Consider the following 19,576-nt stretch of genomic DNA (forward strand, 5'->3'; position numbering starts at 1 on the left):
AAGAGGAAAGCTTGTCGCCATCTTCTCTTGTTCTCGTCTGGCTGCGCTGCAGCGTTGGCGCAGGCCTCTGGCCTCGCCAGCGTGCGTCAGGCGTGGTCGGACGGGATTTGGGATCAGGGATTTGGTCTGGTGATCGAAGAATGAGGCAGAGTTGGTCCAAGCTTGTTGGATCTCAGTATTTGGTGGTGACTGCACGAGGAGCAGGGGGTGTCCGGCTGTGTGGCGTCGATCAAGCATTCGGATCTTGCAGCAGGGATTAGGGAGGACGAGTGGGTTTCGAATGGACAACAGTGGGTGTCCAATTTCTGGTGTTTCTCGTTATCAAGGATTTGGGCACTCGAGTTTTGGGGCTGCGTTGGTGGAGGTTGGCAGCTGCTGGTTCTCTATCAACAGTGTTTGTTCAATGGTGGCCGGGGTCCGAGAGCGATGGCGGAGCGACGATCTGGGAGATGGGAAGGTAGCGATGGTGCAGCAGCAACTGTTTTGGGCTGGATCCAATACTTGGGCCCTCTTTGCCCTAATTCGATTGTGGGCCTGTCCTAGGTCTAGTGGTTTTTGGGCATGGGGCTTCACCCTGGGCCCATTAAGGTTTATTTATTTTTGTAATGTTGTTTATTATTTATGTTATTTAGTATGTTTGTGCTTTATGCGAGCAATAAGTCCCTACAGTAGTTGTGTAGGGCTAGTCGGGCTATATGCTTGTGTATGCACTCAAAGTGCCTTGTCTGCTCTAGGAAAGCGGCGAGCTTCTTGCTTCATCAAATGGTCGCTACCACATAGTGGCAGAGTGAAGCTAAGTGTCGTTGGATTTATTCTCTAGCGGCAACATAGTAGGAAAGCTGGGATTATAGTAATTATGCTACGTTGTAATTGGGTTACATCTTGAGTTATCTTTCCATTATGTCAAAGTAAATAGAGTAGCCAGTAGGGCACTCTTTGCTAGTTGATGCTTGTTAGAAATACATGTCTTCTATAGAGATTCTTGATATTATTTTGGGAAATACTCTAGATGCTTATTATAATTAGGGGTTTAGGTTCAATGTCCCCCCCTTATATTCGACAGTTTCATTAATCAAGGCTTGAGGGCAGCTGCACCAACCCTTTATAAAAAAAAATAAAAAAAAGATATTACACATATTTATGTAATTTGGTAATATGTCCAAATTGGTCATTCTACAAACTAGTTTTAAGTTTATCAAACACTTTGCCACAGCTTTTAACACTCACAACACTTTTAAAAGTTCAGTTTACCAAACACTTAGCTGCTTTGTGTTTCAGCCGCTTGTTCTAAAAAATAACCGTACCAAACACACCCTAAGTCAACAAAGACTGAAGCCTGTTGGTAATAAAGGGACAAGTGTAAAAGGTTCTAATGAAGTAGGTCAACAATTAATTAGGAATTAAAGAGGTCAAGTCCTTAAGCTGCAAGAAAGCTCTATAATTATATTTAATTATGTATAAATATACTCTCTCTCTCTTTGTCTCTCTCTCCCCCGGGAGAGTCCCTAATTTTTTTTGGGGCCGTGACCACTTACCCAATTTTAGTTTAACAATTGCCCACTTGCTCCACTAAGAGTTTTTTAACCCCATTTACCCAATCTAATATTTGATGACAGTTTTGCCCCTATACTCTCTCTTTTATCTCTCTCGACTCCCCTCAGCACTCTCAGCATGAATCCAATCCTTCTCCTTCTCCTCTTCTCCCTTCAGGCCACCCTCTCCCACGCCACCACAGCCTACCCTTCCATTCTGGGCACCACCCCCGTCGACATCTCCTCCGGCGCCACCACCACCAACCTGATCCCCCCCTCACCCCCTCTCTCTCTCTATCTCTTTTCCAAAATCCGATTCCAGTTTTGGTTGGCATCGCCTCCGATAGCCAGAGAGTGAAAATGGAGCCACTGGCACAAGGACTTCGACGTCCAGCACAAGCACCTTTCACCGGATGCTTCGGGTTTCGATTCCGGGGAGAGAGAGATGTGTGGCCGATTCCGGTTCCGGCGACGAGGTCGAAGAATCCGATTATTTGGGCGTGGGATCGCCGGGAGCGGGAGCCGGAGGAATCTGGAGCGTAGATTCAGAGGGAACCATCAGAGCAACAGAGGAGGAGCTTAGGGCCGTAGGATTCGATGGCTTAATCTCGGTAGGGCAGTCGGAGATGAGCTCGACAGAATCGTAGCCACTGTTAAACATGGTGGTGGTTCGGTTTGGAACTTTATATTCGACACAGTGTTGGAGCGAGCTGGTATGATTATAGAGGTGGTGCGTGAAACGACGTCGACCGGCGAAAAAACCAGCCGGCCTCACACGTTGATGGGTGCCCAGAGCAATTTCTGGGTGCCCAGAGCACTTTTTTTTTTTTTTTTTTTCCGGTATCCTAAGATTGCAATGTAACTGTGGGGTTTGTTTGATGGTCTACTGGGGGGCAGTAGACACATTATTGGCCCCCAGTAGACTTTGATACGAGGGACATGGATCACTATAGTGTGGTGTTTTGATAAGTTACCTGTTGTTTTCTGTGTATTAAGGTCAAATTATCAGTGAATCCTACAAAATGGTGCATTTTTGGTGGTCTATTGGGAGGCAGTAGAGACATTGGACTTTGTATTGGGGGCAATAATATGATTATTGGGAGGTACTAATATGATTATTGAGAACCAATAATATGATTATAAATTGATCAATTGTACCTATAGTGTATTCATTTTGGTTTTGGGAGTTCATACAATTCACTGGACGACAATAACATGATTATTGGGAGGCAATAATATGATTTTTGGGGGGCAATAATATGATTACTGGGGGGCAATAATATGGTTACTGGTATTAGTAGGGACCGGTCGCCGGATTCCCGTCACCGGAGTCCGAGGCCGGCCACTAGTCACCGGAGTCGGCGGCTGCCACTGGTCACCGGAGCTTAGCAAGGTGGAGGATGACTTCTCTCTCTAAGTGTGAAAGAAGGAGAGGGCAAAAAAATCCCAAAAATAAATAAAAAGAATTAAAAAAGAATTAATTGGGTAAAGGGGAAATAATCCCTTAGAGTGTTTTGGGTAAATGGGGTTTTTAAACTCTTTGTTGTGCAAGTGGGCAATTGTTAAGCTAAAAATGGGTAAACGATCATTTCCCCATTTTTTTTTTGTCCCAAGCCTGTCTCTTTGCTTGAAATACTGACACTTGTCCCATTAACTTATCAGCAACAACTCCGTTAACTTTTCTTTTTTAGATTTAACTTATGTGTTTTTTTTTTGTTAATTTAGAAAAATTGAGAAATATCTCTCACATGCGATGTAGCAACTAGCAACAACCAAAAATGAAAGAAGAATACCCATCTCCAGATTCACCAAAAAGGATGAAAAGACGGCAAAATTCCAGGTCGTCTTCGTCGGAGGTGTTGCCGTCTCTAATCTCTATCGTCGAACCGGGTCGGGTCGGGGTCAAATGGGTCTTCCAAATCTCCTGCTTCTCAATCTGGTCGCAAATGGTGCTTCTAATTAGCAACGGTAAGTATTCATCTCCAAACAAAATTGATCGAAAAAAATGTGATTTTGATCTTGGGCTCTCTTTATTTCTCCTGGCAAGCATTCAAATGGCACTTCTAAGCAAACGCAGAAGGCTGTTGTTTATGAATTAGCTGAGAATCTCTTTTGATCTTAAATGGAGAGGGTCGGTTGCCACTCATCGTCGTTTATCTCTCCTTGCAACTGAACGTTGTTCATTTTCATGGAACTTCTTCACTGAGTTCATGCATGGGTAAAAACTGGAATGGATTGATTGGGAGCTAGTACATGCAGGAAGGTCAATTACTAGGGAAAGCAAGTTTCTATGAGATGGGTTGATAAAAGGGAAAATAGGGAGAAATCTTGGTTGGATACATTGGAACCATAACTGAAGCCTGAATTTCTTTTGAAGCTGGGAGGACGAGGAAACCCACAAGTTATTGGTTTTAATTATTTTTGTATTTTTTTAATAAAAAGTAATACAAGTTAACAGTGTTAAATTTTTATTAACGGAAAAACACATGGCGAGATATTACTGGTAGGATAGAATGGGGATAGGGACTTTGGGGATCCTCTCCCCTTCCCTACATACAGAAATAAACACCGCCGAGCTCAGCTTCAATATCCATGTGACTGAATTTTTTTATGAAGTTGAAACAGGTGTTTATGGTTTGTCATGCGGCAGAGGTATGGGAGGTTCAAATTTTTTCAGACTGAAAAAAATCTTACCCATATACCAAAATCAATTGTATTAAAAACAAAGTCTAAAATTTAGTTATTGAACCAACAAAAAAAACTATAAAGGAGCATGATACCTGCAATTGGAATCTGATAGATGGAGATGAGATTAATATATGATAACAAAATTGAGGGAATGATGACATCTTTTCTGAAATTGAGAGGGTGCAATTTTTATAGATATCCCATCAGAAAGATGAGATCTTTCCCACACAAAGCCATATTTTCCTCGGACCAAAATCTTGCATATAGGAGGAGCATAGTCCCTCCTCTTTGGATTTTGAGCATTGTGATTTTCTCTCCTCTATCAATCTTTTTTATGCTTCAATCACAACGCAAAGCTTGAGTTTGGTTTTTTGTTGTTTCATGTAATTGTTTTATTTTGAGCTGTTATGGGATTATGGCTTTGATGAAGTTATGCAAAGGGCTGGTAATGAAGACACCGGTAACAAAGTTAGGCTATGGTTTTTGTTTCAGCACGCAGCTTGAAGCCATGGATGAGGAGGCTTTAGGGAAGAGGAACATGGGAAGAGTTAACGGTGTCAGTGGCGGAACTAGGATTTATAACTTGGGGGGGTCGGGATATAAGCTAAGTTTGAGCATATGCCAGTAATTTTTTATACTATTATTATTTTGAAAAATCTTGAGAACTATATATAGTATTATAGACAAATTATTCGTCCACACATAAAAACTATATATTGATTGAGTAGGTACACTATAATTTGAAAAAAATAAGTGAAAAATAACCAACCAAGAGTTTATTATTTATTAAGTTTGCTGTTATTGTTATTTATTAAGTTTACTCATGTGGTTAATTGTAGGTTTCCTTCATAGTAACCAGTAAGTGAGCTCATAAATGTTTAAGGGGATTCATTACCAGTTTCTTTGTTTATTTCGTACTAGTTAGCTATCTAACTAATATGGGTATGTGTTGGAATCATAGGGGGAGTCTGGACCCCTTCAAACCCTCAAATAGTTCCGCCCCTGAACGGTGTCATGGACCGGAGAATTAATGATAGGTCAGTTGAAAACATGAGATACTATTGTGTTATAGTTTCAGAATGTGAACTACCAATACTAATTGTGGGTCTTATCGTTGAGAATGTCAAAACAAAACATAACTCTCATATTAGGAAAATATAACCTTGTTTATGACTTTATAAAAACCTTTATGAATTCTATTCATTGTCAATTGGTTTTCGATGTGTAGTCCAGATTATCAATTATGTAGACTGTAGAGTACTGGTTTTTTTTTTTTTTTTTGTTCTCCAATTAATTAAAGGGAAAGGATAGGTCCAATTAAAAAGTGAAAACTTAATATGATTTCCATTAACAACAATTAATCCATCTCATACCTTCAGTAAGAAGAGTTGTTTTTATTGCATGCTTTTTTCAGTTTACTACATTGATTATCATGAAACTAGCTAGTTTTCACATTAGGCATGGAGGGTAAATTAAGAGTAATGGTAGGTGAACCACCTTTTTGGGTATCACTTACATCCTACCTTATGTGGCAGTTGATGTAGCAGAAAGTCCAACCTATAACATAATTTTATTAAATGACGTGTTGGTGACACATCAGCTGCCACATTATTCTTAAATTAATAAGCTGAAACTTGTTGGAAAAGTTGCTTGACATTGTAAGGCCCTGTGACATTGGGTGTTCCACTCCATATCAGCTCTGCCATTGGGATGTTTGCAATTTCAGTCGTATGGCTACCATCAAACCACAAATAATCTCCAACGTCATTGCATAGTTCATATGGTTTTGTTCCATTATCTCCACCACAATAAGCTGCTCTGAACAGCCCTGTACCACAACATGCATCTGTCGCATTTGTGAACCCTAATCATAGTTATAACCCAGCCAAAAATATTAGCAAGAGTCGAATCAAGAGTTTGTTATATTAAATTATAGAGTCGATCGTAGGCAAGCTACGTATACTTACGTACCATATTTGGCAGGGTTACGGAGTCGATCATCAAGTGAATTATAGTAGTCAAATATTGAATATTTGAATCCTAATAGTTCGCTCTCGAACTCTTTAAGGACAGAAATTAGAGCTGTGTTATGTAGACTAGCCAGACTATTGAGTCCTTCAACGCATCCTTCCTTACTATTGTAAATTTGTCTCCTATAAGGTATGCATCCAAGCGGTCCTGCATTTTGAAATGCAAACTTCCTTCCTCCTAAATCATATATTTCCTACAAATGAGAAATAAAACATAGGTCGAAATAGTTATCCACTAATGAAAAGGAAATATTTTTACATGAAAAAGTGTTCAATCAATGCTAATACAACAGAGGATCGGTACGAACATCCTAATTAAGAACCAAGTTTGACATACCCAAACAGGAGCTCGAAGGGGTCAGTAAATAATCTTTCTATCTAATTAATTAACTTGAGCTTTTCTGTTAAGAGTTCAGCAGAAAAATTTGAATCCAAGCGCGAGCTTTTGCTCCTGCTACTCTATAAATAAACTCTTAATTTCAAACAAAGATGATGATATTAAAAATAATGAACCTACGTACTTGGAGTATGATGCTCAAGTTGCCAATCACAACTGCTACGGCTTCGAGTTGAAGGGACTCGGTGGCATTTGGAAAGTCGCTGTAGAAGTGAAAATAATCATCCCCTCCGATGCCAATCAAGTAAACAGCTTCCCTGAGCACGCGTTTGGTTTTTAGACCACCCAGTTTCTGTTGTAGCGACTTTCTGACATCTTTGAAGAAGCCCAACTGTGCTGGAAGACTTATCTGAGTGAGCCAAAAGTAAAAATAAACTTACATTAACTAATAAAAAATAAAAAATAACTAATAACATTGCATGTTGATATTCATTCTGGAGAGATAACACACAACTCACCGATTTTCCTGGATTAGTTTCAACAAGAACCCCGGCTCCAGACGAAGCAAAGTTGCATCCATCGGTAAAATCATGTGGACCTGGTTGCAGGTAAGGTGGAAGCATGGGCAGCTTTGCGTACTTAGCTGCCATGCACAATTGAAGCGAATTCTTATAAAAATACATATATTAATTGTTCATGTTGATATTATAAATCCCACGTGAAAAAATTGGGACATTGCCTATGAGTTTATAAGAGCAAATGCACCCATGTTTTGATGTCAAGTGTCAATTTACCAACCTATGGGTTCATCCAAATTGACAATTATAGTTAAATGATGCAAAGTGCAGTTTTAGCCCTTAATTATGGGAACTGAAATTAAAAAGCTTACCAAATAAACGATTTTAAAGAGATGGATCAAAGGAATGAAAGAATACTATTTTACCGATGAAATCGGGGACTATGCGTCCGTCGGAGAATCTTCCGGTGGGATAGTGGAAGAAGGTTTCTCCATATGGCCAGGCTATTGCTGCGTCTAGCTCTGTGGTAACATTAGGAAGGTACCCATTGTTGCCAGCCTCGCTCAAATAGCGAGTCTCCGAACACAAACAATGCCACCTTATATTGATCATCATGTTCTATACTACTATTACTACTACCAGTATACCGACTATGATGACCATAAAGAAGGAAGCTAACTGGGTTGAGTAGGCTTGCCAACACATAAACAATGTAGCTAAGACTTGCCATACTCTTCGACGACCAATGGAACTCATGTGCTTCTATATATATACACTATTATTAATCCGAAGTTCAACGCCACCAAGTTGACTGTGCTTTGACTTTTAAGTGTGTTTATACTCCCTGAGCAAGTCCACCCGTTGAGGTTGGCTGGTTAAGACTATTCACTGCTTTTTACCTTTCATTTCCACATTTTTTCTTGACCAATCAGATACTGTTCACAAAAAGTCACTCTGGGTCAATTTCTTGACCTGCCAACTGACATTTTGTGAACAGTATCTGACCAGTCAAGAAAAATGGTGAAAATGAAAGGTAAAAAGCAGTGAATAGTCTTGACTAGCCAACTTCAGCCCCAGCTCCAGAATAAGGGTGGAGAGGACTTGCTTACCCCTCCTCTCCAGCCCCAGAAAAAAGTGTTCTGGTACGAGCACATTTCAGTTTGTAGGGAAACTACCTCGACTTTTTCGATTACGAGAAACTAGCTCAAGTTGAAACTAAATCAATACATGCATCATTAAGGTTGTACCTGTACATCCCATTTTGGCAAAAATCAAGTCTCAAACCTTTTTTTTTTCTTTCTTTTTTTGGAAAATCTGGTTTCCGAGACTAAGTACACCTGTACGACACGTGGAAGACTTTGCAATCACCGGAAGTGGTTAAAAATTTAAAATCATCTATCACCATCTGTTTCAACTCTCAACAGCCATTCAATTGAAGAATCCCAAAAAAAAGAAAAAGACAACGACACCGACACCGACACCGACGAAGATTAATCATTCTTGGGGCACGGAACCCAGCTGGCCCCCTTCTTCCCTCTGCCACTGTTAGAAGACACGTATTTAATTTCTAGGACCAGAGTAGCTCACAAGGACCATTACATATAAATGATCTACAGCTAGCAATGGGTAAATTTTGTAAAACGAATAAACCATGTTGCAACGTTCATTGGAATATTCAATAAATTGTTGTTTCATACAATACATGGTCTAGTAGTTTATATCTTGTGTCTTATTTATTACTCAAATGTAGTGCTATACTCAAATAATCAACGCTAAATGGTCAGTTGAACAGCTGAAGCTTGTTGAAAAAATTGTTTAACATTGTAAGGCTCCAGATATTTGGTGTTTCACTCCTTATCAACTTTGCTATATAATTGGATGTTTGCCTTTCACTCGTATGCTCATCAGGCAAACCACATATAGGGTATGTTTGTTACACCGGACTGGATGGGATAGGACAGGCTTATCTCATATAACAAGACTTATTCCGTGTTTGGCATAACTCGGGACTCTATTAAATGAGACTCTGGAGTCCCAAAAACACACTCAACCCCTTCTTCCAGAGTGACACCAAAACGCATCGGACTGTGGAAGCCTATTCTTCGCTTCAGCCTCGCGTCGTCATTTTCAGCTCCTTACATGCAATTCATCAGCCCCGTCTGGATAGTTTGGGTTTTCAATTTCTTCTCTTCTTCTCATGGATTCCTTATTTCTCTGTGGAAACTCTCTAGAGTAGAAAAAGAAGCAGACTTGCAACCTTGGGTAATCATAGGAGCAGATGAGATCAAAACCAGAAGATTGGTCCTCACAAAAGCCAATCTCTTGCATCACAAAAGCCATTTCAATTCAAAATCCTAAACAAAGCTACTGTAATCCCAATAAAGATTCCAACTTTAACTTAGAGGTGATTACCAGATGCCTAAAACCCAACAAAGATGTCCTTAAAATCTAGATCAAAAGGACCCAATTTGAGAGAGAAATTGGATGGCTTCTTCCCTGTTACCTTGTTTGATTTGAGGTGTTTTCAGGTTGGGTGTTTGTGGCTAAACACCAGAAATTGACCTCCGGTTGGGTGTTTGTCGCTATACACCAGAAATTGCCTCCGATTGCTTCGGAATTTTCCCAACCAAGTTGTTTCTACTAAGATCAGCAGAAGCTAGGGAGGAGCAGTGAGAAATGTGTTGGGAATTCTATTGCTCAAGTTGTTTGATTTCTGTGGAATTCTATTTCTGGCAATGTAAAAGTCATTTGAGAGAGAGAGAGAGAGAGAACACGGCAGCTACTTGGAGGCCATTATTTTGGGACACCATGCTGGTCTGCTCCTTGGACCTTGGTCCCACGCAGCACCAAACGTGAGTTAGTACTAATCTAGCTTAAGCCAAGTTATGGTAGTCCTGGACTCCTATAGAAATTAAGGTTGGGCATCATAGTCCTATGAAACAAACACTACCATATTTTCCAGGGGTTACTACATAATTCATATATATGGTTCTGTTCCATTATCTCCGCCATAATTTGATCCCCGATATGGCCTTCAACAATTGTTGTCATTGTGTTGATGTGATTCCTCTTTAGTGTAATTTTAGTTCTATTGGAGCTAATTACTCCACCCACAACCTTATTACAAATTTCTGAACAAATTTGCTATCAATGTTGGAACTTGGGTTTAATTATAAGTAAATATTATAAAACGAATGAGATAATTTTGTTGTCACTGTTATATATAATTTCGGTTCAATTAAATTATAATTTTTAGTTTAATTAGATATAAATGAATGTATGATATACCTCATAATACAATAGACAACCCTTTCTAAGTATTATATGAGAAATTGACTCCACTTATTTAGAAAGAAATATAATACTGTTGTGAAATTAAAAAAAAATGATTAAATACTGTTTACTTCATATATTTATAGGGTTTCATTGTTTCAGTCACTGACCTTCGAATTTCACCTAAAAAGTCCTTGAACTCTCAATTTCCTCCCAATTGGTCCCTGCCGTCAAAATTTTCAGTTAAAGTTGCTGAAAATATCTATTATGTCCTCACTTACTTTTTTTTTTTTTTTTTTTTTTTTCTCTCTCTTTTATTTCTTTTTTTTCATTTCACCTCTTAAAGGTCTATGGATTGGAACCATCTTGATGAGGAGATGAAAAGTAGGAGGCGAGAGAGCCGGAAGAAGAAGAGGTAAAAAGAAAAGAAAAAAAAATAAAAAATAAAAAAAGAGGAAGAGAAATATATATATTTTTTAAGTAATTGAGGGTATAATAGACTTTTTAGGGGAAGATAACGGAGTTTTTGATGGATGCTTGACGGCAGGGACCAATTGGGAGGAAATTGGGAATTCAAGGACTTTTTAGGTGAAATTCAAAGGTCAGGGACTGAAACGATGAAACCCTATAAATATAAGAAATAAAAAGTATTTAACCCAAAAAAAAAAAAAAAAAGACGACTATGAGAAACCCTTTTCTCTCTCTAGCCGCACTCTAATATGAGAGCAGACGACTATAAGAAACCTTTTCCAGGTGCAATATGTATATATGACTATTAGTTAATCCGAACTTCAACGCCACCTGGTTGACTGTGCTTCGACTTTCGAGCGTGTTTCTGATCTACCAGCTAGCTTCCCTCATTCTAGTTTTCCTTGAGGCAAACCAAGATCATTTACCGTTTGTTTCATGTATCTCAGTTACATTTAAGGCTCCTCATCAATTTTATATCTCGGCAGCGGGAAGCGTTTAAACGTTAACAAACATGACATACTATTGATGAAGAGAAAGTAGAAACTGTATAAACATTTGTTGGAGACGTGCAAGTCGAATACAATACATGAAAAGACCTCCTAATCAAAATTATGTGGAAACTATCAAAATGCCTTAATAGAGTGAGAAATTCTTCAATTCCACTACAATTAATTTTTAACAAATTACATATAAGTTATTGACAAAAGATTACTTAACAAATACATCATTTAAAGATTGAATTAAACATATAAGGACTACATCTTACAAATAAGGACAATATCCTCTCCACTTGTCACATGTCATAGGTTAATTTACTTTTTTACCCTTAACTATTTCTTTTGACTTCTAATCCCTTTATAAAGATTAAATTTTACAAACAAGGACAATCTGCTCTCCACTTGTCATATGTCATCAGTTAATTTACTTTTTTACCCTTAGCTACTTCTTTTGACTTCAAAAATCCCCTTATACTACTTTTTTTTTCTAAGAATAATCGCTTTATGTTATTATTATTATTATTATTTTAGAATAATCCCTTTTATGTTACTTTTTTTTCTTGAGAATAATCCGTTTATGTTACTTTTTTTGTGTGGATTCCATTTATGTTATTTTTTATTTCCTTGAGAATAATCCCTTTATGTTACTTCACAAAACCTCACTCTCCTACTACTCTTATCTCATCGCCTAATCCTGCTACTACACTCATACTGGTCCAATTCTGCTACTGCACTTGTACTCGTTTTCTGCTACTGTACTCGTCATTGCCTAATCCTGCTACTGTACTCGTCATCGCCTAATCTTGCTACGGCACTCGCTGCACTCATACTCGTCCAGTTCTGCTACTCATGTTCTGCTACTGCACTAGTCATCGTCCAATCCTGCACTGCACTCGTTGCACTCATATTCGTTCAGTTCTGCTACTGTACTTGTACTCGTGTTTTGCTACTGCATTCGTCATCGCCTAATCCTGCTACTGTACTTGTCCAATCCGGCTACTGCACTCATACTTGTCCAGTTCTGCTACTTCACTTGTACTCATGTTTTGCTATTACACTTGTCATCGCCTAATCTTGCTACTGCACTCGTCCAATCCTGCTACTGCACTCGCTGCAGTCATATTCGTCTAGTTCTGCTACTGTACTTGTACTCGTGTTTTGCTACTGCACTCGTCATCGCCTAATCCTGCTACTGTACTCGTCCAATCCGGCTACTGCACTCATACTTGTCCAGTTCTGCTACTTCACTTGTACTCATGTTTTGCTATTACACTCGTCATCGTCTAATCCTGCTACTGCACTCGTCCAATCCTGCTACTGCACTCGCTGCAGTCATATTCGTCTAGTTCTGCTACTGTACTTGTACTCGTGTTTTGCTACTGCACTCGTCATCGCCTAATCCTGCTACTGCACTCGTCCAATCCTGCTACTGCACTCATACTTGTCCAGATCTGCTACTTCACTTGTACTCATGTTTTGCTATTACACTCGTCATCGCCTAATCCTGCTACTGCACTCGCTGCAGTCATATTCGTCTAGTTCTGCTACTGCCCTCGTACTCATGTTCTGCTACTACCCTCGTACTCGTGTTTTGTCTTGCATCTACAATGTACATATTAAAACAATTTCAATAAATACACTGACAATCATAAAAAATAAAAATAAAAATACACCGACAGAAATTAGTGCAGCAAATTGGTGTGGTTATCCATCATACTTTTCACGAAATGCAATGACAGACACATTGGCATTGAAGGGTCAAGTTTTTGAATATTCAACAGCTGATTTCCCTGAAGCACTCTATGTGTATAACTTCTCATCAACTAATTAAAAGATCAATAATCTGTTACTAAAGACAATAATGCAACCCCATAAACCAAAATACTCCTTGCACGAAATCAATGCAATGAAAACAACATTCCTTCACTCTATCTCTAAAGAACTTGATTTGCATCAGTCAAAGACACTAACAAACCGATAATCATATAACTGCAACTACTTCACCAAAGCATCATCCAATCGAAATCACCAAAGCTACAAAGATACACAAACAACATTTCAACCAAAAGAATCTATCTTTCCCTTAATTCTACAGTTCCTCAGTCACCAGATGCAAAATGCAAGCACATTCAAATACACCTCCTCATCAAAATTAACATCCAACATAGCCAAGCCCATAGCACAAAACACTAACACAACCTCTCAAAAAGCAATAATCAAAATAAAAAACCAGGTCAAGAAGCACTAAGCAAGTAAACGACGGGGCAATGCAGGTGAAATCGGAAGAGAGAGAGGACTGACCGCTCGCCCGTCGTCTGATTCAATATATACTTACTCCCCAAATAGATATTATAGCAAGTCCTCACTATCTGAAGCAAGCAATCGCCGTGAATCCGCAGCGAAATCGATGCCACTGCTGACAGCAACGTCTTCAGCACCAGCAGCTCCATCTGATCGTCCTCCAAATCGTGGCATTTACAAACTGACTTGATTAATTTCGTCAGCAACTTTGCTTCGCCGCACAGGTAGCCATGCGCGATTAGCTTTTGGATGCAATCGACGGCGGGATCGGTGATCTTCACCACTCCCGATGCGGCGGCGCTAATGATAAGGCTGAGAATCGACTCGGCGTCGGCGAGGGAGTACTGATCGGAGCCTTCGTCGTGGAGCGGGCCGGGCTCGGAGGCGCGTCGGGTTCGGAATGATTTGAGGCGTTATGGAGCTGGTCGTGCTACTGCTTCGGAGAACTGCAAATTGGGTTTTGGGATTTCAGTTTTTGCGTTTTGGGATTATGTCAATGGCATGCGCGTAAATTGTGATAAAAACTGTGCATTTTAGTCATTTTTCATCAAAATAGGAAGCCAGGCTTGCTTTATTTGGTTTTGGGCTTGGGCTTGTGTCCTTATTTGTATAAAACTATTTGAATGTGAGTTTTTTGTGTTTATATCTTTGGTCAGGTGCTACTGTGTAATTTTCTAATTAATTTTCTCCTAACAGTCTAACACCACTATACTACTTAGATAACCTTGATATACCATTACTATGACGTACAATACCATCACTATTCTAATTACAATAGAGGTAAAAAACTAGATCGTTACACTGATCTAAACTTTCTAACCGCTATAACCTATGGTATATGCATGGGGGGTTGTTTGTGGTACTAGGATATTTATCATACACTCACTTTATATCTAATTGATGAACTAAAATTACAATTTAATTAAACAAAATTTACTACATTGACAACAAATTTACCACATTCGTATTATACAATTTACATATAATTCAACCAATTAAGTTACAACAATGAAAAAAAAAAATTGTCCACAAACTTGTAATAAGATTGTACATGGAGTAATTACCACTAATAGGACTAAGATTATACAAAATAGGACTAATGTTATCACGATGACACCAAATTTTTTATCTGTAAATAAGTGTATGCATGACATACATGTGTGTACCATATCCCCTATTTTATTATATTATTGAATAGACACTAACTACCTCACCATAGTTCTAAGTTTATTAGTCTTTCCAACATTCTCCCTTCATTTAGCATTATTCCAACTCCTAATTGTGTTTTATGTTTTTATGTACTTAGTTTTCCATTATTGTTTTTCTTTATTTTTCAATTACTAAAGAAAGTTACGAACAGAAGCCATGAGCACAAGCACCCCCAAATGATCAAACTATAAGGCAAGGCTCGAGGAGAGAGGGAGCTGATTAGACCAAATATAAAACGCAGCAGATGAGTGGCTAAAGAAGCTAAATGATCTGCCAAGATGTTGGATTCCCTCCACACATTGTTGGAAAAGTGTGGCTTAGATTAATAGAGCAGTGTTCTAAAACTCGGCCGCCCAGGCCGCCTAGGCACTGGGCGGCGGCTTTCCGACTCGAGGAATGCCAAATCGTTGGGATTAGGCGGGCTGGGTTTGGGCGGCCGCCTGGGCGGTTGAGCAACGTTGTCTAGGCGGGTTGCGAAGCATCTGAAAATCACCTTCAAGATCCATTTCAGTCACTCAAGGATCCAATTTCCTAACGTAAACCTAAGAATTACACAAATTTAGCTGATAGTAAAACCTGAGAAATCCAAATTCACCAATCAAACCAAGTTTGATCGTGAAAGTGAGATCGCGATGGAGATAGCTTCAAGCTTGACCAAAAGTGTGAAAAGGGAAGAGAAAGAGAGGGTTGAAGCTTGATGTTTGTGCACGATGATCGATCGAAGCGAGAAGACAAGAGAATCGGACATAAGTGACCTCCTTGGCCACTCCGATGGCCGGCGAATCTAGAGCTGCGGTGAACCCGACGAGCTCGTCAATGGATGCAACCAACAGCGTAGATCTAGATCGTGATAGCTGAAGTCTCTCTGGAGAGGAACTGGAATGAGATCTTAAGGAGGAATGGGTCATTCCAAGTTGGGTCATAGCCTCATAGCCTCCCTTCTCTGATTTTTAGTTTGCTGGTGTCCTGTAGGCTTCTCGGTTTGGGTTGAATCGTGACTCATCGGTCATATGGTGAGATATAATAGTCTTTAAAAAATATTTTATTATATCTAATGAGATAAAATATATTATAATAGGCACCCATCGGTCATATAGTGATTTTTCCTTATATTTATAATATAAAATATAATGAGATATATTCTTATTATTCTTATTTGTAAAATATAATAAGTCTTTATATATCATATATATGCTATAGAAATAAAAATAAAATTAAAAAATACAAAACCGCCTAGGCGCCGACTAGTCACCCGCCTAGCGCCTAGCGATTTTTCAAACCTTGGATTAGAGCCCTTTGGAATCCCACATCAGAAAGATGAAGAGTCATCCTTGGGTTATAAGGAATGGTACCGCACACACTATTGCCGAGACCTTTTGTATTAAAACCCCATACCCGTTCTGCACCGGGTGGCTAAATTGGGGGGAGTATCGGCATTATTGGATCCGTGTGTATGGGACTCATTTGACGCTTCCGCACAACAAACTGGTATCGGAGCCCAGGTTACACTTGGGACTTGGTGTCTCATACAGTCAAGTTGCAATTGGAGGAGCTCCCGTTTGGATTAGGATCACAAGATTTGGAATTAGATGCTTGTGGTCGAGGTGGAGCTATTAGAATTCGGATCGTAAGACAATTGGTTGTGGCTTGAATCACGCCAAGGTAGAGATTGTTGGAAAAGTGTGGCTTAGATTAGAGCCCTTTGGAATCCCACATCAGAAAGATGAAGAGTCATCCTTAGGTTATAAGGAATGGTACCACACACACTATTGTCGAGGCCTTTTGTATTAAAACCCCATACCCATTATGCACCGGGTGGCTAAATTGAGGGGAGTATTGGCATTATTGGAGCCGTGTGTGTGGGACTCATTTGCCGCTTCCGTACAACAAATTTTGTTAAACTTAATGAGCAAAACAAATCACATGATCAATTCACAAGAACATAAACACACTTAATATTAATCAAAGCCACATGAACCAAAATACAAGATTTATAAGCTAACCTTCTTTTGTGTTGGGAGCCATCTGAGCAGCACGGATTGACCTTGACAACAAGCACGATTGATCTTCTCCTCAACTCTGAATTCAAGCTCCTTTCTATGGGACAGGACTTAATGCTTTTTTACAGAGAGAGCAAGGACCAATACCATATATATATATTGGTTAATGATCCTAAGAATCCACCCATAAAAGTGTTTCTTAGAAAACAAGTCACCGATAATAAGAAGCCTAATGCAATACTAATTCGGATCACAATTGCAATCGAACTAATGGATTCCTAACCTATGAGCTGATATAATCTAGGTATTGTACTTGACATACATCTCCTATTAATGACCAAAGTTCCAATCCAATTTGTAAACTAAATAATAGATGATGATAGGTCCACTTTTATTCTAACATTTTCCCACTTGGACCATCATTGTCTATACAAACTGAATCAAAACGATTTCCAGAAATAGCTGAAGTGTGCACTGAGATGTAAGTGTACCTTAAATCCATTCAATTATGTCAAAATGCATAACCATTGCAGGATCAAGAAATAACCATGTTCAATTGAGCATACTCGTTCTAGACCACAAAGCAATAGTTTCTGCACTTTACATGAATTCAAACTTAATGTGATGCAATCAAATAACATTATATATCAAGCTGCAGTTATTATTTGACAACAGTCCAACCTAAGCATTTTGAATATCAAAATCACAATGGAAACACAATTTTCTTTACACACAGTGGATCAATGTTTGCTTCTTACTGAATATATGCATATATAGCAATCCACTTGATAAAATAAACGAACTGATAAATTGTACAGCAACCATAAATTTATCAAAATAAATAAAGCTGTCAAAACATTAACTGAAAATACCTCATTTTATTAAATCAAAGCATGAAGTACAAGCATTTCTGTTACATAACTCAAAACAGAAAATCAAAAACTGAGTCTAAATAAAACTAAAGTGGAAAACAATTTTCTCAAAACATTTTGCTCCCACTGAACTTAAGCATCTTGAAAACTCGACAGAATTCCCATATTCCTGGAAGCTCCTTAAAAGCTGCTACTGACAATGCCTTTGTAAATGGATCAGCAAGCTGGTTACCTGTCTTGATTCCAGAAATCTCAACTTCACCATCTTTAACTCTCTTCCTGATGCTATAGAATTTCAAATCTATGTGCTTAGAGTTGTTTGACCTTTTGCTATTCTTACTGAAGAACACAGCAGCCTCATTATCACAAAACACTTTCAAACTTCCAGTAACAAGATTACTCAACACTTTGGTTTCTAAAATAAAATTTCTAATCCATAAACCTTCACAAACTCCTTCATATATGGCTATCACCTCTGCTTGCATGGTGGAAGTAGCTATTAATAACTGCTTCATTGTTTTCCAAGCTACTGCACCACCTGCTACCATATAAACATAGCCACAGGTTGACTTCATAGATATAGGATAATCTGTAAAGCCAACTAACTTAAGCTTTTTCACAAGTTTATACACAAGCATATGGTCTTTGGTCCTTTGCAGGTACCTTAGAACCTTCTTACCAGCTGTCCAATGCTCAAGTCCAGGATTTGACTGAAACTTGGATAGCATTCCAACTGCAAAGGACAAGTCTGGCCTTGTACAGACTTGTGCATACATCAAACTCCCTACTAGCCTAGCATATGGTATTGACTCCATTTCAGTTTTCTCAATATCAGTTTTAGGACACTGATTTTTGGTTAGTTTATCTCCCTTAGACATTGGTACTTCACCATTAGCACAGGTTTCCATTCCAAATCTTTTCAGAATTTTTGAAATATAATTTTGTTGAGACAATCCCAACAATCCCGGCTTCCTATCTATCTTAATCTCAATTCCTAGTACATATGATGCTTCTCCCAGATCCTTCATGTCAAAATTACTTGACAATAAAGCTTTAGTATCTTTCAGTAATTTTACATTACTGCTAGCAAGAAGAATGTCATCTACATACATGATAAGAAAGATAAAATTATTTCCAACTACTTTAAGATAAACACACTCATCAACAAGATTTTCAGAAAATCCAAAAGAAGAAACCACTGAGTCAAATTTCTTATACCACTGCCTACTAGCTTGTTTGAGTCTATAAATGGATTTCTTATGTCTACAGACCATATTTTCTTTTCCTGCTTCAATAAAACCTTCAGGTTGTATCATGAAGATTTCTTCCTCAAGCTCTCCATTCAGGAAGGCTGTTTTCACATCCATTTGATGTAATTCCATGTCATAATGAGCCACTAAAGCCATTATGATTCTGAATGAATCTTTAGTTGAAACAGGTGAGAAAGTTTCTGTAAAGTTTATCCCTTCCTTCTGTGTGAAGCCCTTAGCAACTAGTCTAGCTTTATATCTTTCTATGTTTCCACTGACATCTCTTTTGGTTTTAAAAACCCACTTACAGCCAACAGGCTTGTGATTTTCTTTTGGCTTCACAAGCTCCCATACACCATTTCTATACATTGATTCAAGCTTTGCAATCATAGCTTGAGTCCAAGCATCAGAATCTTTACTGTCAGTTGCTTGTTTAAAACTAGTGGGATCATTGTCATCAGCCAATGCAGATTCAACTTCATTTAAATAAACTTCATAAATATCATCCTCCCCTCCAAACCTTGGTTTCCTTACTCTCTGTGATCTTCTAGGTACCACAACTTGATTTTGTTGTGGCTCGGGTTACGGTTGAGGTTCA

At 38.7% G+C, this 19,576-nt stretch overlaps 1 pseudogene; it reads right to left on the minus strand.

Annotated features, from left to right (window-relative positions):
* Positions 1-5,776: 5,776 nt before the first annotated feature.
* Positions 5,777-7,835, minus strand: LOC133741217 (GDSL esterase/lipase 1-like; annotated as a pseudogene).
* Between the last annotated feature and the right edge of the window lie 11,741 nt (positions 7,836-19,576).

Source organism: Rosa rugosa, chromosome 1 (genome assembly GCF_958449725.1).
Source record: "Rosa rugosa chromosome 1, drRosRugo1.1, whole genome shotgun sequence".
NCBI lineage: Eukaryota > Viridiplantae > Streptophyta > Magnoliopsida > Rosales > Rosaceae > Rosa > Rosa rugosa.